Source organism: Heterodontus francisci, chromosome X (genome assembly GCF_036365525.1).
Source record: "Heterodontus francisci isolate sHetFra1 chromosome X, sHetFra1.hap1, whole genome shotgun sequence".
Classification (NCBI taxonomy): domain Eukaryota; kingdom Metazoa; phylum Chordata; class Chondrichthyes; order Heterodontiformes; family Heterodontidae; genus Heterodontus; species Heterodontus francisci.
This window is the reverse complement of record NC_090421.1, coordinates 32,816,224-32,842,096: the sequence shown is the minus strand read 5'-3', so window position 1 is coordinate 32,842,096 and position 25,873 is coordinate 32,816,224.

The window sequence follows — 25,873 nt, the reverse complement described above, 5'->3', positions numbered from 1 at the left end:
CTCTCTGACACTCTCAGACACTCTCTATCACTCTCTGACACTGACTGACACCCTCAGACACTCTCTGTCACTCTCAGAGTCTCTCAGACACTCTCTATCACTCTCTGACACTTTCTATCACTCTCTGAAACTCTCTGACACAGTCTGAAACTCTCTGACACTCTCTATCACTCTCTATCACAATCTGACACAATTTGTCACTCTCTATCACTCTCTGACAGTCTCTGACACTCTGTGACACACTCTGACACACTCTATCGCTCTCTGACGTTCTCTGACACACTCTGACACTCTCTGACACTCTCAGACACTCTCTATCACTCTCTGACACTGACTGACACCCTCAGACACTCTCTGTCACTCTCAAACAATCTCAGACACTCTCTATCAATCTCTGACACTTTCTATCACTCTCTGACACTCTCTGACACCGTCTGAAACTCTCTGAAACTCTCTATCACGCTCTGTTACTCTCTGACACTCTCTGACACTCTCTCTCACTCTCTGACACTCTCAGACACTCTCTATGAATCTCTGACCCTCTCAGACACTCTCGATCACTCTCTATCACTCTCTGACACACTCTGACACTTTCTGACACTCTCAGACACTCTCTATCACTCTCTATCACTCTCAGACACACTCTATCACTCTCTGACACTCTCTGACACACTCTGACACTCTCAGACACTCTCTATCACTCTCTATCACTCTCTGACACACTCTGACACTTTCTGACACTCTCAGACACTCTCTATTACTCTCTATCACTCTCTATCCCTCTCTGTTACTCTCTGACACACTCTGACACTCTCTGACACTCTCTGACACTCAAATACACTCTCTATCACTCTCTGACACTCTCTGACACACTCTGACACTCTCTGACACTCTCGGACACTCTCGGACACACTCTGACACTCTCTGACATTCTCTATCACTCTGTGACATACTCTGTCACTCACAGACACTCTCAGACACACTCGATAACTCTCTGACTTTCTCTAAAACTCTCTGACACTCAAATACACTCTCTATCACTCTCTGACACTCTCTGACACTCTCCATCAATCTCTGACACTCTCAGACACTCTCTATCACTCACTGACACTCTCTATCACTCTCTGACACACTCTGACACTCTCAGACACTCTCTATCACTCTCTATCACTCTCTGACACACTCTGACACTTTCTGACACTCTCAGACACTCTCTATCACTCTCTATCCCTCTCTGTTACTCTCTGACACACTCTGACACTCTCTGACACTCTCTGACACACTCTGACAATCTCTGACGCTCTCTATCACTCTCTGACATACTCTGTCACTCACAGACACTCTCAGACACTCTCGATCACTCTCTGAAATTCTCTATCACTCTCTGACACTCAAAGATACTCTCTATCACCCTCTATCACTCTCTCTCACTCTCTGACACTCTCTGACAGTCTCTGACTCTCTCAGACACTCTCCATGACACTCAGACACTCACTATCACTGTCAGACACTCTCTATCACTCTCTGACATTCTCTGAAACTCTCAGACACGCTCTATCACTCTCTGACACTCTCAGACACTCTCTATCACTCTCTGACACATTCTATCACTCTCTATCGCTCTCTGACACACTCTGACACTTTCTGACACTCTCAGACACTCTCTCTCACTCTCTATCAAACTCTGACACACTCTGACAGTCTCTGACACTCTCTGACACTCTCTATCGCTCTCTATCACTCTCTGTTACTCTCTGACACTTTCTATCACTCTCTGACACGCTCTATCACTCTCTGACACTCTCAGACACTCTCTATCAATCTCTGACACTCTCAGACACTCTCTACCACTCACTGACACTCTCTATCACTCTCTGACACTCTCTGACACACTCTGACACTCTCAGACTCTCTGTATCACTCTCTATCACTCTCTGACACACTCTGACACTTTCTGACACTCTCAGACACTCTCTATCACTCTCCATCCGTCTCTGTTACTCTCTGACACTCTCTGACACACTCTGACACTCTCTGACACTCTATATCACTCTCTGACATACTCTGCCACTCACAGTCACTCTCAGACACACTCGATCACTCTCTGACTTTCTCTATCACTCTCTGACACACTCTGACACTCAAAGACACTCTCTATCACACTCTATCACTCTCTATCACTCTCTGACACTCTCGGACACTCTCTATCATTCTCTGACACTCTCTGACACTTTGTATCACTCTCTATCACTCTCTGACACTCTCTGACACACGTTGACACTCTCAGACACTCTCTATCACTCTCTACCACTCTCTGACACACTCTGACACTTTCTGACACTCTCAGACACACTCTATCACTTTCTATCCCTCTCTGTTACTCTCTGACACACTCTGACACTCTCAGACACTCTCGATCACTCTCAGACACTCTCTATCAATCTCTGACACGTTCTATCACTCTCTATCAAACTCTGACACACTCTGACACTCTCTGACACTCTCTGACACTCTCTATCACTCTCTATCACTCTCTGTTACTCTCTGACACACTCTGACATTCTCTGACACTCTCTGACACACTCTGACAATCTCAGAAACTTTCTATCACTCTCTGACACTCTCTATCACTCTCTGACACTCTAAGACACTCTCTGACACTCTCTGACACTCTTAGACACTCTCTATCACTCTCTATCCCTCTCTGTTACTCTCTGACACACTCTGACACTCTCTGACACTCGCAGACACTGTCTATCACTCACTGACACTCTCTATCTATCTCTGACACTCTCTGACACACTCTGACACTCTCAGACACTCTCTATCACTCTCTGACACATTCTATCACTCTCTATCGCTCTCTGACACACTCTGACACTTTCTGACACTCTCAGACACTCTCTCTCACTCTCTATCAAACTCTGACACACTCTGACAGTCTCTGACACTCTCTGACACTCTCTATCGCTCTCTATCACTCTCTGTTACTCTCTGACACTTTCTATCACTCTCTGACACGCTCTATCACTCTCTGACACTCTCAGACACTCTCTATCAATCTCTGACACTCTCAGACACTCTCTACCACTCACTGACACTCTCTATCACTCTCTGACACTCTCTGACACACTCTGACACTCTCAGACACTCTCTATCACTCTCTATCACTCTCTGACACACTCTGACACTTTCTGACACTCTCAGACACTCTCTATCACTCTCCATCCGTCTCTGTTACTCTCTGACACTCTCTGACACACTCTGACACTCTCTGACACTCTATATCACTCTCTGACATACTCTGCCACTCACAGACACTCTCAGACACACTCGATCACTCTCTGACTTTCTCTATCACTCTCTGACACACTCTGACACTCAAAGACACTCTCTATCACACTCTATCACTCTCTATCACTCTCTGACACTCTCGGACACTCTCTATCACTCTCTGACACTCTCTGACACTTTGTATCACTCTCTATCACTCTCTGACACTCTCTGACACACGTTGACACTCTCAGACACTCTCTATCACTCTCTATCACTCTCTGACACACTCTGACACTTTCTGACACTCTCAGACACACTCTATCACTTTCTATCCCTCTCTGTTACTCTCTGACACACTCTGACACTCTCAGACACTCTCGATCACTCTCAGACACTCTCTATCAATCTCTGACACGTTCTATCACTCTCTATCAAACTCTGACACACTCTGACAGTCTCTGACACTCTCTGACACTCTCTATCACTCTCTATCACTCTCTGTTACTCTCTGACACACTCTGACATTCTCTGACACTCTCTGACACACTCTGACAATCTCAGAAACTTTCTATCACTCTCTGACACTCTCTATCACTCTCTGACACTCTCAGACACTCTCTGACACTCTCAGACACTCTCTATCACTCTCTGTCCCTCTCTGACACACTCTGACACTCTCTGACACTCGCAGACACTGTCTATCACTCACTGACACTCTCTATCAATCTCTGACACTCTCTGACACACTCTGACCCTCTCAGACACTCTCTATCACTCTCTATCACTCTCTGACACACTCTGACACTTACTGACACTCTCAGACACTCTCTATCACTCGCTATCCCTCTCTGTTACTCTCTGACACACTCTGACACTCTGACACTCTCTGACACTGTCTGACACACTCTGACACTCTCTGACACTCTCTATCACTCTGTGACATACTCTGTCAATCACAGACACACTCAGACAAACTCGATAACTCTCTGACTTTCTCTATCACTCTCTGACACTCTCTGACACTCAAATACACTCTCAATCACTCTCTGACACTCTATATCAATCTCTGACACTCTCAGACACTCTCTATCACTCACTGACACTCTCTATCACTCTCTGACACACTCTGACACTCTCAGACACTCTCTATCACTCTCTGACAGACTCTGACACTTTCTGACACTCTCAGACACTCTCTATCACTCTCTATCTCTCTCTGTTACTCTCTGACACACTCTGACACTCTCTATCACTCTCTATCACTCTCTGACACACTCTGACACTTTCTGACACTCTCAGACACTCTCTATCACTCGCTATCCCTCTCTGTTACTCTCTGACACACTCTGACACTCTCTGACACTCTCTGACACACTCTGACAATCTCTGACGCTCTCTATCACTCTCTGACATACTCTGTCACTCACAGACACTCTCAGACACTCTCGATCACTCTCTGAAATTCTCTATCACTCGCTGACGCTCAAAGATACTCTCTATCACCCTCTATCACTCTCTCTCACTCTATGACACTCTCGGACACTCTCTATCACTCTCTGACACTCTCTGACAGTCTCTGACACTCTCAGACACTCTCCATGACACTCAGACACTCACTATCACTGTCAGACACTCTCTATCACTCTCTGACATTCTCTGAAACTCTCAGACACGCTCTATCACTCTCTGACACTCTCAGACACTCTCTATCACTCTCTGACACATTCTATCACTCTCTATCGCTCTCTGACACACTCTGACACTTTCTGACACTCTCAGACACTCTCTCTCACTCTCTATCAAACTCTGACACACTCTGACAGTCTCTGACACTCTCTGACACTCTCTATCGCTCTCTAACACTCTCTGTTACTCTCTGACACTTTCTATCACTCTCTGACACGCTCTATCACTCTCTGACACTCTCAGACACCCTCTATCAATCTCTGACACTCTCAGACACTCTCTACCACTCACTGACACTCTCTATCACTCTCTGACACACTCTGACACTCTCTATCACTCTCTATCACTCTCTGACACACTCTGACACTTTCTGACACTCTCAGACACTCTCTATCACTCTCCATCCCTCTCTGTTACTCTCTGACACTCTCTGACACACTCTGACACTCTCTGACACTCTACATCACTCTCTGACATACTCTGCCACTCACAGACACTCTCAGACACACTCGATCACTCTCTGACTTTCTCTATCACTCTCTGACACACTCTGACACTCAAAGACACTCTCTATCACACTCTATCACTCTCTATCACTCTCTGACACTCTCGGACACTCTCTATCACTCTCTGACACTCTCTGACTCTCTCAGACACTCTCTGACACTTTGTATCACTCTCTATCACTCTCTGACACACTCTGACACTTTCTGACACTCTCAGACACACTCTATCACTTTCTATCCCTCTCTGTTACTCTCTGACACACTCTGACACTCTCAGACACTCTCGATCACTCTCAGACACTCTCTATCAATCTCTGACACGTTCTATCACTCTCTATTAAACTCTGACACACTCTGACAGTCTCTGACACTCTCTGACACTCTCGATCACTCTCTATCACTCTCTGTTACTCTCTGACACACTCTGACATTCTCTGACACTCTCTGACACACTCTGACAATCTCAGAAACTTTCTATCACTGTCTGACACTCTCTATCACTCTCTGACACTCTCAGACACTCTCTGACACTCTCAGACACTCTCTATCACTCTCTATCCCTCTCTGTTACTCTCTGACACACTCTGACACTCTCTGACACTCGCAGACACTGTCTATCACTCACTGACACTCTCTATCAATCTCTGACCCTCTCTGACACACTCTGACACTCTCAGACACTCTCTATCACTCTCTATCACTCTCTATCACTCTCTGACACACTCTGACACTTTCTGACACTCTCAGACACTCTCTATCACTCTCTATCCCTCTCTGTTACTCTCTGACACACTCTGACACTCTCTGACACTCTCTGACACTGTCTGACACACTCTGACACTCTCTGACACTCTCTATCACTCTGTGACATACTCTGTCACTCACAGCCACACTCAGACACACTCGATAACTCTCTGACTTTCTCTATCACTCTCTGACACTCTCTGACACTCAAATACACTCTCTATCACTCTCTGACACTCTCTGACACTCTCTATCAATCTCTGACACTCTCAGACACTCTCTAACACTCACTGACACTCTCTATCACTCTCTGACACACTCTGACACTCTCAGACACTCTCTATCACTCTCTATCACTCTCCGACACACTCTGACACTTTCTGACACTCTCAGACACTCTCTATCACTCTCTATCCCTCTCTGTTACTCTCTGACACACTCTGACACTCTCTGACACTCTCTGACACACTCTGACAATCTCTGACGCTCTCTATCAATCTCTGACATACTCTGTCACTCACAGACACTCTCAGACACTCTCGATCACTCTCTGAAATTCTCTATCACTCGCTGACACTCAAAGATACTCTCTATCACCCTCTATCACTCTCTCTCACTCTATGACACTCTCGGACACTCTCTATCACTCTCTGACACTCTCTGACAGTCTCAGACACTCTCAGACACTCTCCATGACACTCAGACACTCACTATCACTGTCAGACACTCTCTATCACTCTCTGACATTCTCTGAAACTCTCAGACACGCTCTATCACTCTCTGACACTCTCAGACACTCTCTATCACTCTCTGACACATTCTATCACTCTCTATCGCTCTCTGACACACTCTGACACTTTCTGACACTCTCAGACACTCTCTCTCAATCTCTATCAAACTCTGACACACTCTGACAGTCTCTGACACTCTCTGACACTCTCTATCGCTCTCTATCACTCTCTGTTACTCTCTGACACTTTCTATCACTCTCTGACACGCTCTATCACTCTCTGACACTCTCAGACACTCTCTATCAATCTCTGACACTCTCAGACACTCTCTACCACTCACTGACACTCTCTATCACTCTCTGACACTCTCTGACACACTCTGACACTCTCTGACACTCTACATCACTCTCTGACATACTCTGCCACTCACAGACACTCTCAGACACACTCGATCACTCTCTGACTTTCTCTATCACTCTCTGACACACTCTGACACTCAAAGACACTCTCTATCACACTCTATCACTCTCTATCACTCTCTGACACTCTCGGACACTCTCTATCACTCTCTGACACTCTCTGACTCTCTCAGACACTCTCTGACACTTTGTATCACTCTCTATCACTCTCTGACACTCTCTGACACACTTTGACACTCTCAGACACACTCTATCACTTTCTATCCCTCTCTGTTACTCTCTGACACACTCTGACACTCTCAGACACTCTCGATCAATCTCAGACAGTCTCTATCAATCTCTGACACTTTCTATCACTCTCTATCAAACTCTGACACACTCTGACAGTCTCTGACACTCTCTGACACTCTCTATCACTCTCTATCACTCTCTGTTACTCTCTGACACACTCTGACATTCTCTGACACTCTCTGACACACTCTGAAAATCTCAGAAACTTTCTATCACTCTCTGACACTCTCTATCACTCTCTGACACTCTCAGACACTCTCTGACACTCTCCGACACTCTCTATCACTCTCTATCCCTCTCTGTTACTCTCTGACACACTCTGACACTCTCTGACACTCGCAGACACTGTCTATCACTCACTGACACTCTCTATCAATCTCTGACACTCTCTGACACACTCTGACACTCTCAGACACTCTCTATCACTCTCTATCACTCTCTGACACACTCTGACACTTTCTGACACTCTCAGACACTCTCTATCACTCTCTATCCCTCTCTGTTACTCTCTGACACACTCTGACACTCTCTGACACTCTCTGACACTGTCTGACACACTCTGACACTCTCTGACACTCTCTATCACTCTGTGACATACTCTGTCACTCACAGACACTCTCAGACACACTTGATAACTCTCTGACTTTCTCTATCACTCTCTGACACTCTCTGACACTCAAATACACTCTCTATCACTCTCTGACACTCTCTGACACTCTCTATCAATCTCTGACACTCTCAGACACTCTCTATCACTCACTGACACTCTCTATCACTCTCTGACACACTCTGACACTTTCTGACACTCTCAGACACTCTCTATCACTCTCTATCCCTCTCTGTTACTCTCTGACACACTCTGACACTCTCTGACACTCTCTGACACACTCTGACAATCTCTGACGCTCTCTATCACTCTCTGACATACTCTGTCACTCACAGACACTCTCAGACACTCTCGATCACTCTCTGAAATTCTCTATCACTCTCTGACACTCAAAGATACTCTCTATCACCCTCTATCACTCTCTCTCACTCTATGACACTCTCGGACACTCTCTATCACTCTCTGACACTCTCTGACAGTCTCTGACACTCTCAGACACTCTCCATGACACTCAGACACTCACTATCATTGTCAGACACTCTCTATCACTCTCTGACATTCTCTGAAACTCTCAGACTCTCTCTATCACTCTCTGACACTCTCAGACACTCTCTATCGCTCTCTGACACATTCTATCACTCTCTATCGCTCTCTGACACACTCTGACACTTTCTGACACTCTCAGACACTCTCTCTCACTCTCTATCAAACTCTGACACACTCTGACAGTCCCTGACACTCTCTGACACTCTCTATCGCTCTCTATCACTCTCTGTTACTCTCTGACACTTTCTATCACTCTCTGACACGCTCTGTCACTCTCTGACACTCTCAGACACTCTCTATCAATCTCTGACACTCTCAGACACTCTCTACCACTCACTGACACTCTCTATCACTCTCTGACACTCTCTGACACACTCTGACACTCTCAGACACTCTCTATCACTCTCTATCACTCTCTGACACACTCTGACACTTTCTGACACTCTCAGACACTCTCTATCACTCTCCATCCGTCTCTGTTACTCTCTGACACTCTCTGACACACTCTGGCACTCTCTGACACTCTATATCACTCTCTGACATACTCTGCCACTCACAGACACTCTCAGACACACTCGATCACTCTCTGACTTTCTCTATCACTCTCTGACACTCAAAGACACTCCCTATCACACTCTATCACTCTCTATCACTCTCTGACACTCTCGGACAATCTCTATCACTCTCTGACACTCTCTGACACTTTGTATCACTCTCTATCACTCTCTGACACTCTCTGACACTCTTTGACACTCTCAGACACTCTCTATCACTCTCTATCACTCTCTGACACACTCTGACACTTTCTGACACTCTCAGACACACTCTATCACATTCTATCCCTCTCTGTTACTCTCTGACAAACTCTGACACTCTCAGACACTCTCGATCAATCTCAGACACTCTCTATCAATCTCTGACACGTTCTATCACTCTCTATCAAACTCTGACACACTCTGACAGTCTCTGACACTCTCTGACACTCTCTATCACTCTCTATCACTCTCTGTTACTCTCTGACACACTCTGACATTCTCTGACACTCTCTGACACACTCTGACAATCTCAGAAACCTTCTATCACTCTCTGACACTCTCTATCACTCTCTGACACTCTCAGACACTCTCTATCACTCTCCATCCCTCTCTGTTACTCTCTGACACTCTCTGACACACTCTGACACTCTCTGACACTCTACATCACTCTCTGACATACTCTGCCACTCACAGACACTCTCAGACACACTCGATCACTCTCTGACTTTCTCTATCACTCTCTGACACACTCTGACACTCAAAGACACTCTCTATCACACTCTATCACTCTCTATCACTCTCTGACACTCTCGGACACTCTCTATCACTCTCTGACACTCTCTGACTCTCTCTGACACTGTCTGACACTTTGTATCACTCTCTATCACTCTCTGACACTCTCTGACACACTTTGACACTCTCAGACACACTCTATCACTTTCTATCCCTCTCTGTTACTCTCTGACACACTCTGACACTCTCAGACACTCTCGATCAATCTCAGACACTCTCTATCAATCGCTGACACGTTATATCACTCTCTATCAAACTCTGACACACTCTGACAGTCTCTGACACTCTCTGACACTCTCTATCACTCTCTATCACTCTCTGTTACTCTCTGACACACTCTGACATTCTCTGACACTCTCTGACACACTCTGAAAATCTCAGAAACTTTCTATCACTCTCTGACACTCTCTATCACTCTCTGACACTCTCAGACAATCTCTGACACTCTCCGATACTCTCTGTCACTCTCTATCCCTCTCTGTTACTCTCTGACACACTCTGACACTCTCTGACACTCGCAGACACTGTCTATCACTCACTGACACTCTCTATCAATCTCTGACACTCTCTGACACACTCTGACACTCTCAGACACTCTCTATCACTCTCTATCACTCTCTGACACACTCTGACACTTTCTGACACTCTCAGACACTCTCTATCACTCTCTATCCCTCTCTGTTACTCTCTGACACACTCTGACACTCTCTGACACTCTCTGACACTGTCTGACACACTCTGACACTCTCTGACACTCTCTATCACTCTGTGACATACTCTGTCACTCACAGACACTCTCAGACACACTTGATAACTCTCTGACTTTCTCTATCACTCTCTGACACTCTCTGACACTCAAATACACTCTCTATCACTCTCTGACACTCTCTGACACTCTCTATCAATCTCTGACACTCTCAGACACTCTCTATCACTCACTGACACTCTCTATCACTCTCTGACACACTCTGACACTTTCTGACACTCTCAGACACTCTCTATCACTCTCTATCCCTCTCTGTTACTCTCTGACACACTCTGACACTCTCTGACACTCTCTGACACACTCTGACAATCTCTGACGCTCTCTATCACTCTCTGACATACTCTGTCACTCACAGACACTCTCAGACACTCTCGATCACTCTCTGAAATTCTCTATCACTCTCTGACACTCAAAGATACTCTCTATCACCCTCTATCACTCTCTCTCACTCTATGACACTCTCGGACACTCTCTATCACTCTCTGACACTCTCTGACAGTCTCTGACACTCTCAGACACTCTCCATGACACTCAGACACTCACTATCATTGTCAGACACTCTCTATCACTCTCTGACATTCTCTGAAACTCTCAGACTCTCTCTATCACTCTCTGACACTCTCAGACACTCTCTATCACTCTCTGACACATTCTATCACTCTCTATCGCTCTCTGACACACTCTGACACTTTCTGACACTCTCAGACACTCTCTCTCACTCTCTATCAAACTCTGACACACTCTGACAGTCTCTGACACTATCTGACACTCTCTATCGCTCTCTATCACTCTCTGTTACTCTCTGACACTTTCTATCACTCTCTGACACGCTCTATCACTCTCTGACACTCTCAGACACTCTCTATCAATCTCTGACACTCTCAGACACTCTCTACCACTCACTGACACTCTCTATCACTCTCTGACACTCTCTGACACACTCTGACACTCTCAGACACTCTCTATCACGCTCTATCACTCTCTGACACACTCTGACACTTTCTGACACTCTCAGACACTCTCTATCACTCTCCATCCGTCTCTGTTACTCTCTGACACTCTCTGACACACTCTGACACTCTCTGACACTCTATATCACTCTCTGACATACTCTGCCACTCACAGACACTCTCAGACACACTCGATCACTCTCTGACTTTCTCTATCACTCTCTGACACTCAAAGACACTCTCTATCACACTCTATCACTCTCTATCACTCTCTGACACTCTCGGACAATCTCTATCACTCTCTGACACTCTCTGACTCTCTCTGACTCTCTCAGACACTCTCTGACACTTTGTATCACTCTCTATCGCTCTCTGACACTCTCTGACACTCTTTGACACTCTCAGACACTCTCTATCACTCTCTGACACACTCTGACACTTTCTGACACTCTCAGACACACTCTATCACATTCTATCCCTCTCTGTTACTCTCTGACACACTCTGACACTCTCAGACACTCTCGATCAATCTCAGACACTCTCTATCAATCTCTGACACGTTCTATCACTCCCTATCAAACTCTGACACACTCTGACAGTCTCTGACACTCTCTGACACTCTCTATCACTCTCTATCACTCTCTGTTACTCTCTGACACACTCTGACATTCTCTGACACTCTCTGACACACTCTGACAATCTCAGAAACCTTCTATCACTCTCTGACACTCTCTATCACTCTCTGACACTCTCAGACACTCTCTGACACTCTCCGACACTCTCTATCACTCTCTATCCCTCTCTGTTACTCTCTGACACACTCTGACACTCTCTGACACTCGCAGACACTGTCTATCACTCACTGACACTCTCTATCAATCTCTGACACTCTCTGACACACTCTGACACTCTCAGACACTCTCTATCACTCTCTATCACTCTCTGACACACTCTGACATTTTCTGACACTCTCAGACACTCTCTATCACTCTCTAACCCTCTCTGTTACTTTCTGACACACTCTGACACTCTCTGACACTCTCTGACACTCTCTGACACACTCTGACACTCTCTGACACTCTCTATCACTCTCTGACATACTCTGTCACTCACAGACACTCTCAGACACACTCGATCACTCTCTGACTTTCTCTATCACTCTCTGACACACTCTGACACTCAAAGACACTCTCTATCACACTCTATCACTCTCTATCACTCTCTGACACTCTCGGACACTCTCTATCACTCTTTGACACTCTCAGACACTCTCAGACACTCTCTATCAATCTCTGACACACTCTGACCCTTTCTGACAGTCTCAGACACACTCTATCACTTTCTATCCCTCTCTGTTACTCTCTGACACACTCTGACACTCTCAGACACTCTCGATCACTCTCAGACACTCTCTGTCAATCTCTGACACGTTCTATCACTCTCTATCAAACTCTGACACACTCTGACAGTCTCTGACACTCTCTGACACTGTCTGTCACTCTCTGTCACTCTCTGTTACTCTCTGACACACTCTGACACTCTCTGACACACTCTGACAATCTCAGAAAATTTCTATCACTCTCTGACACTCTCTATCACTCTCTGACACTCTCAGACACTCTCTGACACTCTCAGACACTCTCTATCACTCTCTATCCCTCTCTGTTACTCTCTGACACACTCTGACACTATCTGACACTCGCAGACACTGTCTATCACTCACTGACACTCTCTATCAATCTCTGACACTCTCTGACACACTCACTGACACTCTCAGACACTCTCTATCACTCTCTATCACTCTCTATCACTCTCTGACACACTCTGACACTTTCTGACACTCTCAGACACTCTCTATCACTCTCTATTCCTCTCTGTTACTCTCTGACACACTCTGACACTCTCTGACACTCTCTGACACTGTCTGACACACTCTGACACTCTCTGACACTGTCTATCACTCTGTGACATACTCTGTCACTCACAGACACACTCAGACACACTCGATAACTCTCTGACTTTCTCTATCACTCTCTGACACTCTCTGACACTCAAATACACTCTCTATCACTCTCTGACACTCTCTGACACTCTCTATCAATCTCTGACACTCTCAGACACTCTCTATCACTCACTGACACTCTCTATCACTCTCTGACACACTCTGACACTCTCAGACACTCTCTATCACTCTCTGACACACTCTGACACTTTCTGACACTCTCAGACACTCTCTATCACTCTCTATCCCTCCCTGTTACTCTCTGACACACTCTGACACTCTCTGACACTCTCTGACACACTCTGACAATCTCTGACGCTCTCTATCACTCTCTGACATACTCTGTCACTCACAGACACTCTCAGACACTCTCGATCACTCTCTGAAATTCTCTATCACTCGCTGACACTCAAAGATACTCTCTATCACCCTCTATCACTCTCTCTCACTCTATGACACTCTCGGACACTCTCTATCACTCTCTGACACTCTCTGACAGTCTCTGACACTCTCAGACACTCTCCATGACACTCAGACACTCACTATCACTGTCAGACACTCTCTATCGCTCTCTGACATTCTCTGAAACTCTCAGACACGCTCTATCACTCTCTGACACTCTCAGACACTCTCTATCACTCTCTGACACATTCTATCACTCTCTATCGCTCTCTGACACACTCTGACACTTTCTGACACTCTCAGACACTCTCTCTCACTCTCTATCAAACTCTGACACACTCTGACAGTCTCTGACATTCTCTGACACTCTCTATCGCTCTCTATCACTCTCTGTTACTCTCTGACACTTTCTATCACTCTCTGACACGCTCTATCACTCTCTGACACTCTCAGACACTCTCTATCAATCTCTGACACTCTCAGACACTCTCTACCACTCACTGACACTCTCTATCACTCTCTGACACTCTCTATCACTCTCTGACACACTCTGACACTTTCTGACACTCTCAGACACTCTCTATCACTCTCTATCACTCTCTGACACACTCTGACACTTTCTGACACTCTCAGACACTCTCTATCACTCTCCATCCCTCTCTGTTACTCTCTGACACTCTCTGACACACTCTGACACTCTCTGACACTCTACATCACTCTCTGACATACTCTGCCACTCACAGACACTCTCAGACACACTCGATCACTCTCTGACTTTCTCTATCACTCTCTGACACACTCTGACACTCAAAGACACTCTCTATCACACTCTATCACTCTCTATCACTCTCTGACACTCTCGGACACTCTCTATCACTCTCTGACACTCTCTGACACACTTTGACACTCTCAGACACTCTCTATCACTCTCTATCACTCTCTGACACACTCTGACACACTTTGACACTCTCAGACACTCTCTATCACTCTCTATCACTCTCTGACACACTCTGACACTTTCTGACACTCTCAGACACACTCTATCACTTTCTATCCCTCTCTGTTACTCTCTGACACACTCTGACACTCTCAGACACTCTCGATCAATCTCAGACACTCTCTATCAATCTCTGACACGTTCTATCACTCTCTATCAAGCTCTGACACACTCTGACAGTCTCTGACACTCTCTGACACTCTCTATCACTCTCTATCACTCTGTTACTCTCTGACACACTCTGACATTCTCTGACACTCTCTGACACACTCTGACAATCTCAGAAACTTTCTATCACTCTCTGACACTCTCTATCACTCTCTGACACTCTCAGACACTCTCTGACACTCTCCGACACTCTCTATCACTCTCTATCCCTCTCTGTTACTCTCTGACACACTCTGACACTCTCTGACACTCGCAGACACTGTCTATCACTCACTGACACTCTCTATCAATCTCTGACACTCTCTGACACTTTCTGACACTCTCAGACACTCTCTATCACTCTCTATCCCTCTCTGTTACTCTCTGACACACTCTGACACTCTCTGACACTCTCTGACGCTGTCTGACACACTCTGACACTCTCTGACACTCTCTATCACTCTCTGACACACTCTGACACTTTCTGACACTCTCAGACACACTCTATCACTTTCTATCCCTCTCTGTTACTCTCTGACACACTCTGACACTCTCAGACACTCTCGATCAATCTCAGACACTCTCTATCAATCTCTGACACGTTCTATCACTCTCTATCAAACTCTGACACACTCTGACAGTCTCTGACACTCTCTGACACTCTCTATCACTCTCTATCACTCTCTGTTACTCTCTGACACACTCTGACATTCTCTGACACTCTCTCACACACTCTGACAATCTCAGAAACTTTCTATCACTCTCTGACACTCTCTATCACTCTCTGACACTCTCAGACAATCTCTGACACTCTCCGACACTCTCTATCACTCTCTATCCCTCTCTGTTACTCTCTGACACACTCTGACACTCTCTGACACTCGCAGACACTGTCTATCACTCACTGACACTCTCTATCAATCTCTGACACTCTCTGACACACTCTGACACTCTCAGACACTCTCTATCACTCTCTATCACTCTCTGACACACTCTGACAATTTCTGACACTCTCAGACACTCTCTATCACTCTCTATCCCTCTCTGTTACTCTCTGACACACTCTGACACTCTCTGACACTCTCTGACACTGTCTGACACACTCTGACACTCTCTGACACTCTGTATCACTCTGTGACATCTTCTGTCACTCACAGACACTCTCAGACACACTCGATAACTCTCTGACTTTCTCTATCACTCTCTGACACTCTCTGAAACTCAAATACACTCTCTATCACTCTCTGACACTCTCAGACACTCTCTATCACTCATTGACACTCTCTATCACTCTCTGACACACTCTGACACTTTCTGACACTCTCAGACACTCTCTATCACTCTCTATCCCTCTCTGTTACTCTCTGACACACTCTGACACTCTCTGACACTCTCTATCACTCCCTGACATACTCTGTCACTCACAGACACTCTCAGACACTCTCGATCACTCTCTGAAATTCTCTATCACTCTCTGACACTCAAAGATACTCTCTATCACCCTCTATCACCCTCTATCACTCTCTCTCACTCTATGACACTCTCGGACACTCTCTATCACTCTCTGACACTCTCTGACAGTCTCTGACACTCTCAGACACTCTCCATGACACTCAGACACTCACTATCACTGTCAGACACTCTCTATCACTCCCTGACATACTCTGTCACTCACAGACACTCTCAGACACTCTCGATCACTCTCTGAAATTCTCTATCACTCGCTGACACTCAAAGATACTCTCTATCACCCTCTATCACTCTCTCTCACTCTATGACACTCTCGGACACTCTCTATCACTCTCTGACACTCTCTGACAGTCTCTGACACTCTCAGACACTCTCCATGACACTCAGACACTCACTATCACTGTCAGACACTCTCTATCGCTCTCTGACATTCTCTGAAACTCTCAGACACGCTCTATCACTCTCTGACACTCTCAGACACTCTCTATCACTCTCTGACACATTCTATCACTCTCTATCGCTCTCTGACACACTCTGACACTTTCTGACACTCTCAGACACTCTCTCTCACTCTCTATCAAACTCTGACACACTCTGACAGTCTCTGACATTCTCTGACACTCTCTATCGCTCTCTATCACTCTCTGTTACTCTCTGACACTTTCTATCACTCTCTGACACGCTCTATCACTCTCTGACACTCTCAGACACTCTCTATCAATCTCTGACACTCTCAGACACTCTCTACCACTCACTGACACTCTCTATCACTCTCTGACACTCTCTATCACTCTCTGACACACTCTGACACTTTCTGACACTCTCAGACACTCTCTATCACTCTCTATCACTCTCTGACACACTCTGACACTTTCTGACACTCTCAGACACTCTCTATCACTCTCCATCCCTCTCTGTTACTCTCTGACACTCTCTGACACACTCTGACACTCTCTGACACTCTACATCACTCTCTGACATACTCTGCGACTCACAGACACTCTCAGACACACTCGATCACTCTCTGACTTTCTCTATCACTCTCTGACACACTCTGACACTCAAAGACACTCTCTATCACACTCTATCACTCTCTATCACTCTCTGACACTCTCGGACACTCTCTATCACTCTCTGACACTCTCTGACACACTTTGACACTCTCAGACACTCTCTATCACTCTCTATCACTCTCTGACACACTCTGACACACTTTGACACTCTCAGAAAATCTCTATCACTCTCTATCACTCTCTGACACACTCTGACACTTTCTGACACTCTCAGACACACTCTATCACTTTCTATCCCTCTCTGTTACTCTCTGACACACTCTGACACTCTCAGACACTCTCGATCAATCTCAGACACTCTCTATCAATCTCTGACACGTTCTATCACTCTCTATCAAGCTCTGACACACTCTGACAGTCTCTGACACTCTCTGACACTCTCTATCACTCTCTATCACTCTGTTACTCTCTGACACACTCTGACATTCTCTGACACTCTCTGACACACTCTGACAATCTCAGAAACTTTCTATCACTCTCTGACACTCTCTATCACTCTCTGACACTCTCAGACACTCTCTGACACTCTCCGACACTCTCTATCACTCTCTATCCCTCTCTGTTACTCTCTGACACACTCTGACACTCTCTGACACTCGCAGACACTGTCTATCACTCACTGACACTCTCTATCAATCTCTGACACTCTCTGACACTTTCTGACACTCTCAGACACTCTCTATCACTCTCTATCCCTCTCTGTTACTCTCTGACACACTCTGACACTCTCTGACACTCTCTGACGCTGTCTGACACACTCTGACACTCTCTGACACTCTCTATCACTCTCTATCACTCTCTGACACACTCTGACACTTTCTGACACTCTCAGACACACTCTATCACTTTCTATCCCTCTCTGTTACTCTCTGACACACTCTGACACTCTCAGACACTCTCGATCAATCTCAGAAACTCTCTATCAATCTCTGACACGTTCTATCACTCTCTATCAAACTCTGACACACTCTGACAGTCTCTGACACTCTCTGACACTCTCTATCACTCTCTATCACTCTCTGTTACTCTCTGACACACTCTGACATTCTCTGACACTCTCTCACACACTCTGACAATCTCAGAAACTTTCTATCACTCTCTGACACTCTCTATCACTCTCTGACACTCTCAGACAATCTCTGACACTCTCCGACACTCTCTATCACTCTCTATCCCTCTCTGTTACTCTCTGACACACTCTGACACTCTCTGACACTCGCAGACACTGTCTATCACTCACTGACACTCTCTATCAATCTCTGACACTCTCTGACACACTCTGACACTCTCAGACACTCTCTATCACTCTCTATCACTCTCTGACACACTCTGACAATTTCTGACACTCTCAGACACTCTCTATCACTCTCTATCCCTCTCTGTTACTCTCTGACACACTCTGACACTCTCTGACACTCTCTGACACTGTCTGACACACTCTGACACTCTCTGACACTCTGTATCACTCTGTGACATACTCTGTCACTCACAGACACTCTCAGACACACTCGATAACTCTCTGACTTTCTCTATCACTCTCTGACACTCTCTGAAACTCAAATACACTCTCTATCACTCTCTGACACTCTCAGACACTCTCTATCACTCACTGACACTCTCTATCACTCTCTGACACACTCTGACACTTTCTGACACTCTCAGACACTCTCTATCACTCTCTATCCCTCTCTGTTACTCTCTGACACACTCTGACACTCTCTGACACTCTCTATCACTCCCTGACATACTCTGTCACTCACAGACACTCTCAGACACTCTCGATCACTCTCTGAAATTCTCTATCACTCTCTGACACTCAAAGATACTCTCTATCACCCTCTATCACCCTCTATCACTCTCTCTCACTCTATGACACTCTCGGACACTCTCTATCACTCTCTGACACTCTCTGACAGTCTCTGACACTCTCAGACACTCTCCATGACACTCAGACACTCACTATCACTGTCAGACACTCTCTATCACTCTCTGACATTCTCTGAAACTCTCAGACACGCTCTATCACTCTCTGACACTCTCAGACACTCTCTATCACTCTCTGACACATTCCATCACTCTCTATCGCACTCTGACACACTCTGACACTTTCTGACACTCTCAGACACTCTCTCTCACTCTCTATCAAACTCTGACACACTCTGACAGTCTCTGACACTCTCTGACACTCTCTATCGCTCTCTATCACTCTCTGTTACTCTCTGACACTTTCTATCACTCTCTGACACGCTCTATCACTCTCTGACACTCTCAGACACTCTCTATCAATCTCTGACACTCTCAGACACTCTCTACCACTCACTGACACTCTCTATCACTCTCTGACACACTCTGACACTCTCAGACACTCTCTATCACTCTCTATCACTCTCTGACACACTCTGACACTTTCTGACACTCTCAGACACTCTCTATCACTCTCCATCCGTCTCTGTTACTCTCTGACACTCTCTGACACACTCTGACACTCTCTGACACTCTATATCACTCTCTGACATACTCTGCCACTCACAGACACTCTCAGACACACTCGATCACTCTCTGACTTTCTCTATCACTCTCTGACACACTCTGACACTCAAAGACACTCTCTATCACACTCTATCACTCTCTATCACTCTCTGACACTCTCGGACACTCTCTATCACTCTCTGACACTCTCTGACTCTCTCAGACACTCTCTGACACTTTGTATCACTCTCTATCACTCTCTGACACTCTCTGACACTCTTTGACACTCTCAGACACTCTCTATCACTCTCTATCACTCTCTGACACACTCTGACACTTTCTGACACTCTCAGACACACTCTATCACTTTCTATCCCTCTCTGTTACTCTCTGACACACTCTGACACTCTCAGACACTCTCGATCAATCTCAGACACTCTCTATCAAACTCTGACACACTCTGACAGTCTCTGACACTCTCTGACACTCTCTATCACTCTCTATCACTCTCTGTTACTCTCTGACACACTCTGACACACTCTGACAATCTCAGAAACTTTCTATCACTCTCTGACACTCTCTATCACTCTCTGACACTCTCAGACACTCTCTGACACTCTCCGACACTCTCTATCACTCTCTATCCCTCTCTGTTACTCTCTGATACACTCTGACACTCGCAGACACTCTCAGACACTCTCTGACACTCTCTATCACTCTCTGACATACTCTGTCACTCACAGACAATCTCAGACACACTCGATCACTCTCTGACCTTCTCTATCACTCTCTGACACTCTCTGACACTCAAAGACACTCTCTATCACACTCTATCAATCTCTATCACTCTCTGACACACTCGGACACTATCACTCTCTGACACTCTCTGACTCTCTCTGACTCTCTCAGACACTCTCTGACACTTTATATCACTCTCTGAACCTCTCAGACACTCTCTGACACTTTCTATCACTCTCTGACACTGTCTGACAATCTCTGACACTCTCAGACACTCTATTTCACTCTCTATCCCTCTATGACACTCCCTATCACTCCCTAACACTCTCAGATTCTGTATGACACTCTCTTTCACTCTCCATCACTCTCTGACACTGTCATACACTCTCAGACACTCTCTGACTCTCTCTGACTCTCTCAGACACTCTCAGACACTCTCTATCACTCTATATCACTCTCTGACACTATCTATCACTCTATGAAACTCTCTGACACTCTCCATCACTCTCTATCACTCTCTGGCACACTCTGACTCACTCTGACCATCTCTGACACTATCTGACACTCTCTGACACACTCTGACACACTCAGACACTCTCTATCACTCTCTATCACTGTCTATCACTCTCTATCACTCTCTATCACTCTCTGACACACTCTGACACTCTCTGACACTCTCAGACACTCTCTATCACTCTCTATCACTCTCTGACACACTCTGACTGTCTCTGACACTCTCTGACACTCTCTATCATTCTCTGACACGCTCTATCACTTTCTGACACTCTCAGACACTCTCTATCACTCTCTGACACTCTCTATCACTCACTGACACTCTCTGACACACTCTCACACTCTCTGACACTCTCAGACACTCTCTGTCACTCTCTATCACTGTCTATCACTCTCTATCACTCTCTGACACACTCTGACACTCTCTGACACTCTCAGAAACTCTCTATCACTCTCTATCACTCTCTGACACACTCTGACAATCTCTGACACTCTCAGACGCTCTCTATCACTCTCTACCACTCGCTGACACTCTCAGACACTCTCAGACACTCTCTATCACTCTCTGACACTCACTGACACTCTCAGACACGCTCTGTCACTCTCTGACACTCTCAGACACTCTCTATCACTCTCTGACATTCTCAGAAACTGTCTATCACTCTCTATTACTCGCTAACACTCTCAGACACTCTCTATCACTCTCTGACACTCACTGACACTCTCAGACACGCTCTGTCACTCTCTGACACTCTCAGACACTCTCTATCACTCTCTATCACTGTCTATCACTCTCTATCACTCTCTGACACACTCTGACACTCTCTGACACTCTCAGAAACTCTCTATCACTCTCTATCACTCTCTGACACACTCTGACAATCTCTGACACTCTCAGACGCTCTCTATCACTCTCTACCACTCGCTGACACTCTCAGACACTCTCAGACACTCTCTATCACTCTCTGACACTCACTGACACTCTCAGACACGCTCTGTCACTCTCTGACACTCTCAGACACTCTCTATCACTCTCTGACATTCTCAGAAACTGTCTATCACTCTCTATTACTCGCTAACACTCTCAGACACTCTCTATCACTCTCTGACACTCACTGACACTCTCAGACACGCTCTGTCACTCTCTGACACTCTCAGACACTCTCTATCACTCTCTATCACTGTCTATCACTCTCTATCACTCTCTGACACACTCTGACACTCTCTGACACTCTCAGAAACTCTCTATCACTCTCTATCACTCTCTGACACACTCTGACAATCTCTGACACTCTCAGACGCTCTCTATCACTCTCTATCACTCGCTGACACTCTCAGACACTCTCAGACACTCTCTATCACACTCTGACACTCACTGACACTCTCAGACACGCTCTGTCACTCTCTGACACTCTCAGACACTCTCTATCACTCTCTGACATTCTCTGAAACTGTCTATCACTCTCTATTACTCGCTGACACTATCAGACACTCTCAGACACTCTCAGACACTCTCTATCACTCGCTGACACTCTCAGACACTCTCTATCACTTTCTGACACTCACTGAAACTCTCAGAAACTCTCTGTCTCTCTCAGACACTCTCAGACACACTCTCTCACTCTCTGACGCTCTCTGAAACTCTCTGACACACTCACACTCTCTCTGACACTCTCTATAACTCTCTGACACTCTCTGACACACTCTGACACTCTCTGACACACTCTATCACTCTCTGACACTCTCTGCCACACTCTGACACTCTCTATCACTCTCTGACACTTTCTATCACTCTCTGACACTCTCTGACACTCAAAGACACTCTCTATCACCCTCTATCACTCTCTTTCACTCTCTGACACTCTCGGACTCTCTCAGACAATCTCAGACAGTCTCAGACACTGTATATCACTCTCTGACACTGTCTAACAATTTCTGACACTCTCAGACACTCTCTTTCACTCTCTATCCCTCTATGACAGTCCCTATCACTCCCAAACACTCTCATTTTCTCTATGACACTCTATTTCACTCTCCATCACTCTCTGACACTCTCTATCTCACTCTGACACTCTCAGACACTCTCTGACACTCTCGATCACTCTCTATCACTCTCTGACAGTCTCTGACACTCTCAGACAGTCTCTATCACTCTCAGACACTCTCTATCACTCTCAGACATTCTCTATCACTCTCTGACACTTTCTATCACTCTCTATCACTCTCTGATAAACTCTGACACTATCTGACAATCTCAGACACTTTCTCTCACTCTCTATCAAACTCTGACACACTCTGACAGTCTCTGACATTCTCTGACACTCTCTATCACTCTCTGTCACTCTCTGTTGCTCTCTGACACACTCTGGCACTCTCAGAAACTCTCTATCAATCTCTGACACACTCTGACACTTTCTGACACTCTCTCTCACTCTCAGACACTCTCTATCAATCTATATCACTCTCTGTCACTATCTATCACTCTTTGAAACTCTCTGACACTCTCCATCACTCTCTATCACTCTCTGGCACACTCTGACTCACTCTGACACTCTCTGACACGATCTGACACTCTCTGACACACTCTGACACACTCAGACACTCTATATCACTCTCTATCACTGTCTATCACTCTCTATCACTCTCTATCACTCTCTGACACACTCTGAAACTCTCAGACACTCTCTATCACTCTATATCACTCTTTGACACACTCTGACTGTCTCTGACACTCTCTGACACTCTCTATCACTCTCTGACACTCTCTATCACTATTTGACACTCTCAGACACTCTCTATCGCTCTCTGACACACTCTATCACTCACTGACACTCTCTGACACACTCTGACACTCTCAGACACTCTCTATCACTCACTATCACTCTCTGACACACTCTGACAATCTCTGACAATCTCTGACACTCTCAGACACTCTCAGATACTCTCGAAACACTCTCTGTCACTCACTGACACTCTCAGACACGCTCTGTCACTCTCTGACACTCTCAGACACTCTCTATCACTCTGTGACACTCTCTGACATTCTCAGACACTCTCTATCACTCTCTATCACTCACTGACACTCTCAGACACTCTCAGACACTCTCTATCACTCTCTATCACTCGCTAACACTCTCAGACACACTCTATCACTCTCTGACACTCACTAAAACTCTCAGACACTCTCTGTCTCTCTCAGACACTGTCAGACACTCTCTCTCACTCTCTGACACTCTCTGAAACTCTCTGACACACTCACACTCTCTCTGACACTCTCTATCACTCTCTGACACTCTCTGACACTCTCTGACACACTCTGACACACTCTATCGCTCTCTGACATTCTCTGACACACTCTGACTATCTCAGACACTCTCTATCTTTCTCTGACACTGACTAACACCCTCAGACACTCTCTGTCACTCTCAGACACTCTCAGACACTCTCAGGCACTCTCTATCACTCTCTGACACTTTCGATCACTCTCTGACACTCTCTGACACACTCTGAAACTCTCTGACACTCTCTAGCCCTCTCTTTCACTCTCTGACACAATTTGACACTCGCTATCACTCTCTGACACTCTCAGCCACTCTCTTTCACTCTATGACACTCTCAGACACTCGCTATCACTCTCTATCACTCTCTGACACTCTCTGACACCCTCTGACACGCTCTATCACTCTCTATCACTCTCTGACAGTGTCTGACACTCGCAGACACACTCTATCACTCTCAGACACTCTTCATCACTCTCTGACACTCTCTATCACTCTCTGACATTCTCTGAAACTCTCAGACGCTCTATATCACTCTCTGACATTCTCTATCACTCTCTGACACTTTCTATCACTCACTGACACACTCTGACACTTTCTGACACTCTCAGACACTCTCACTCACTCTCTATCAAACTCTGACACACTCTGACAGTCTCTGACACTCTCTGACACTCTCTATCACTCTCTGTTACTCTCTGACACACTCTGACAGTCTCTGACATTCTCTGACACTCTCTATCACTCTGTGTCACTCTCTGTTGCTCTCTGACACACTCTGACACTCTCAGAAACTCTCTATCAATCTCTGACTCTCTCAGACAGTCTCTATCACTCACTGACACTCTTTATCACTCTCTGACACTCTCTGACACACTCTGACACTCTCAGACACTCTCTATCACTCTCTATCACTCTCTGACACACTCTGACA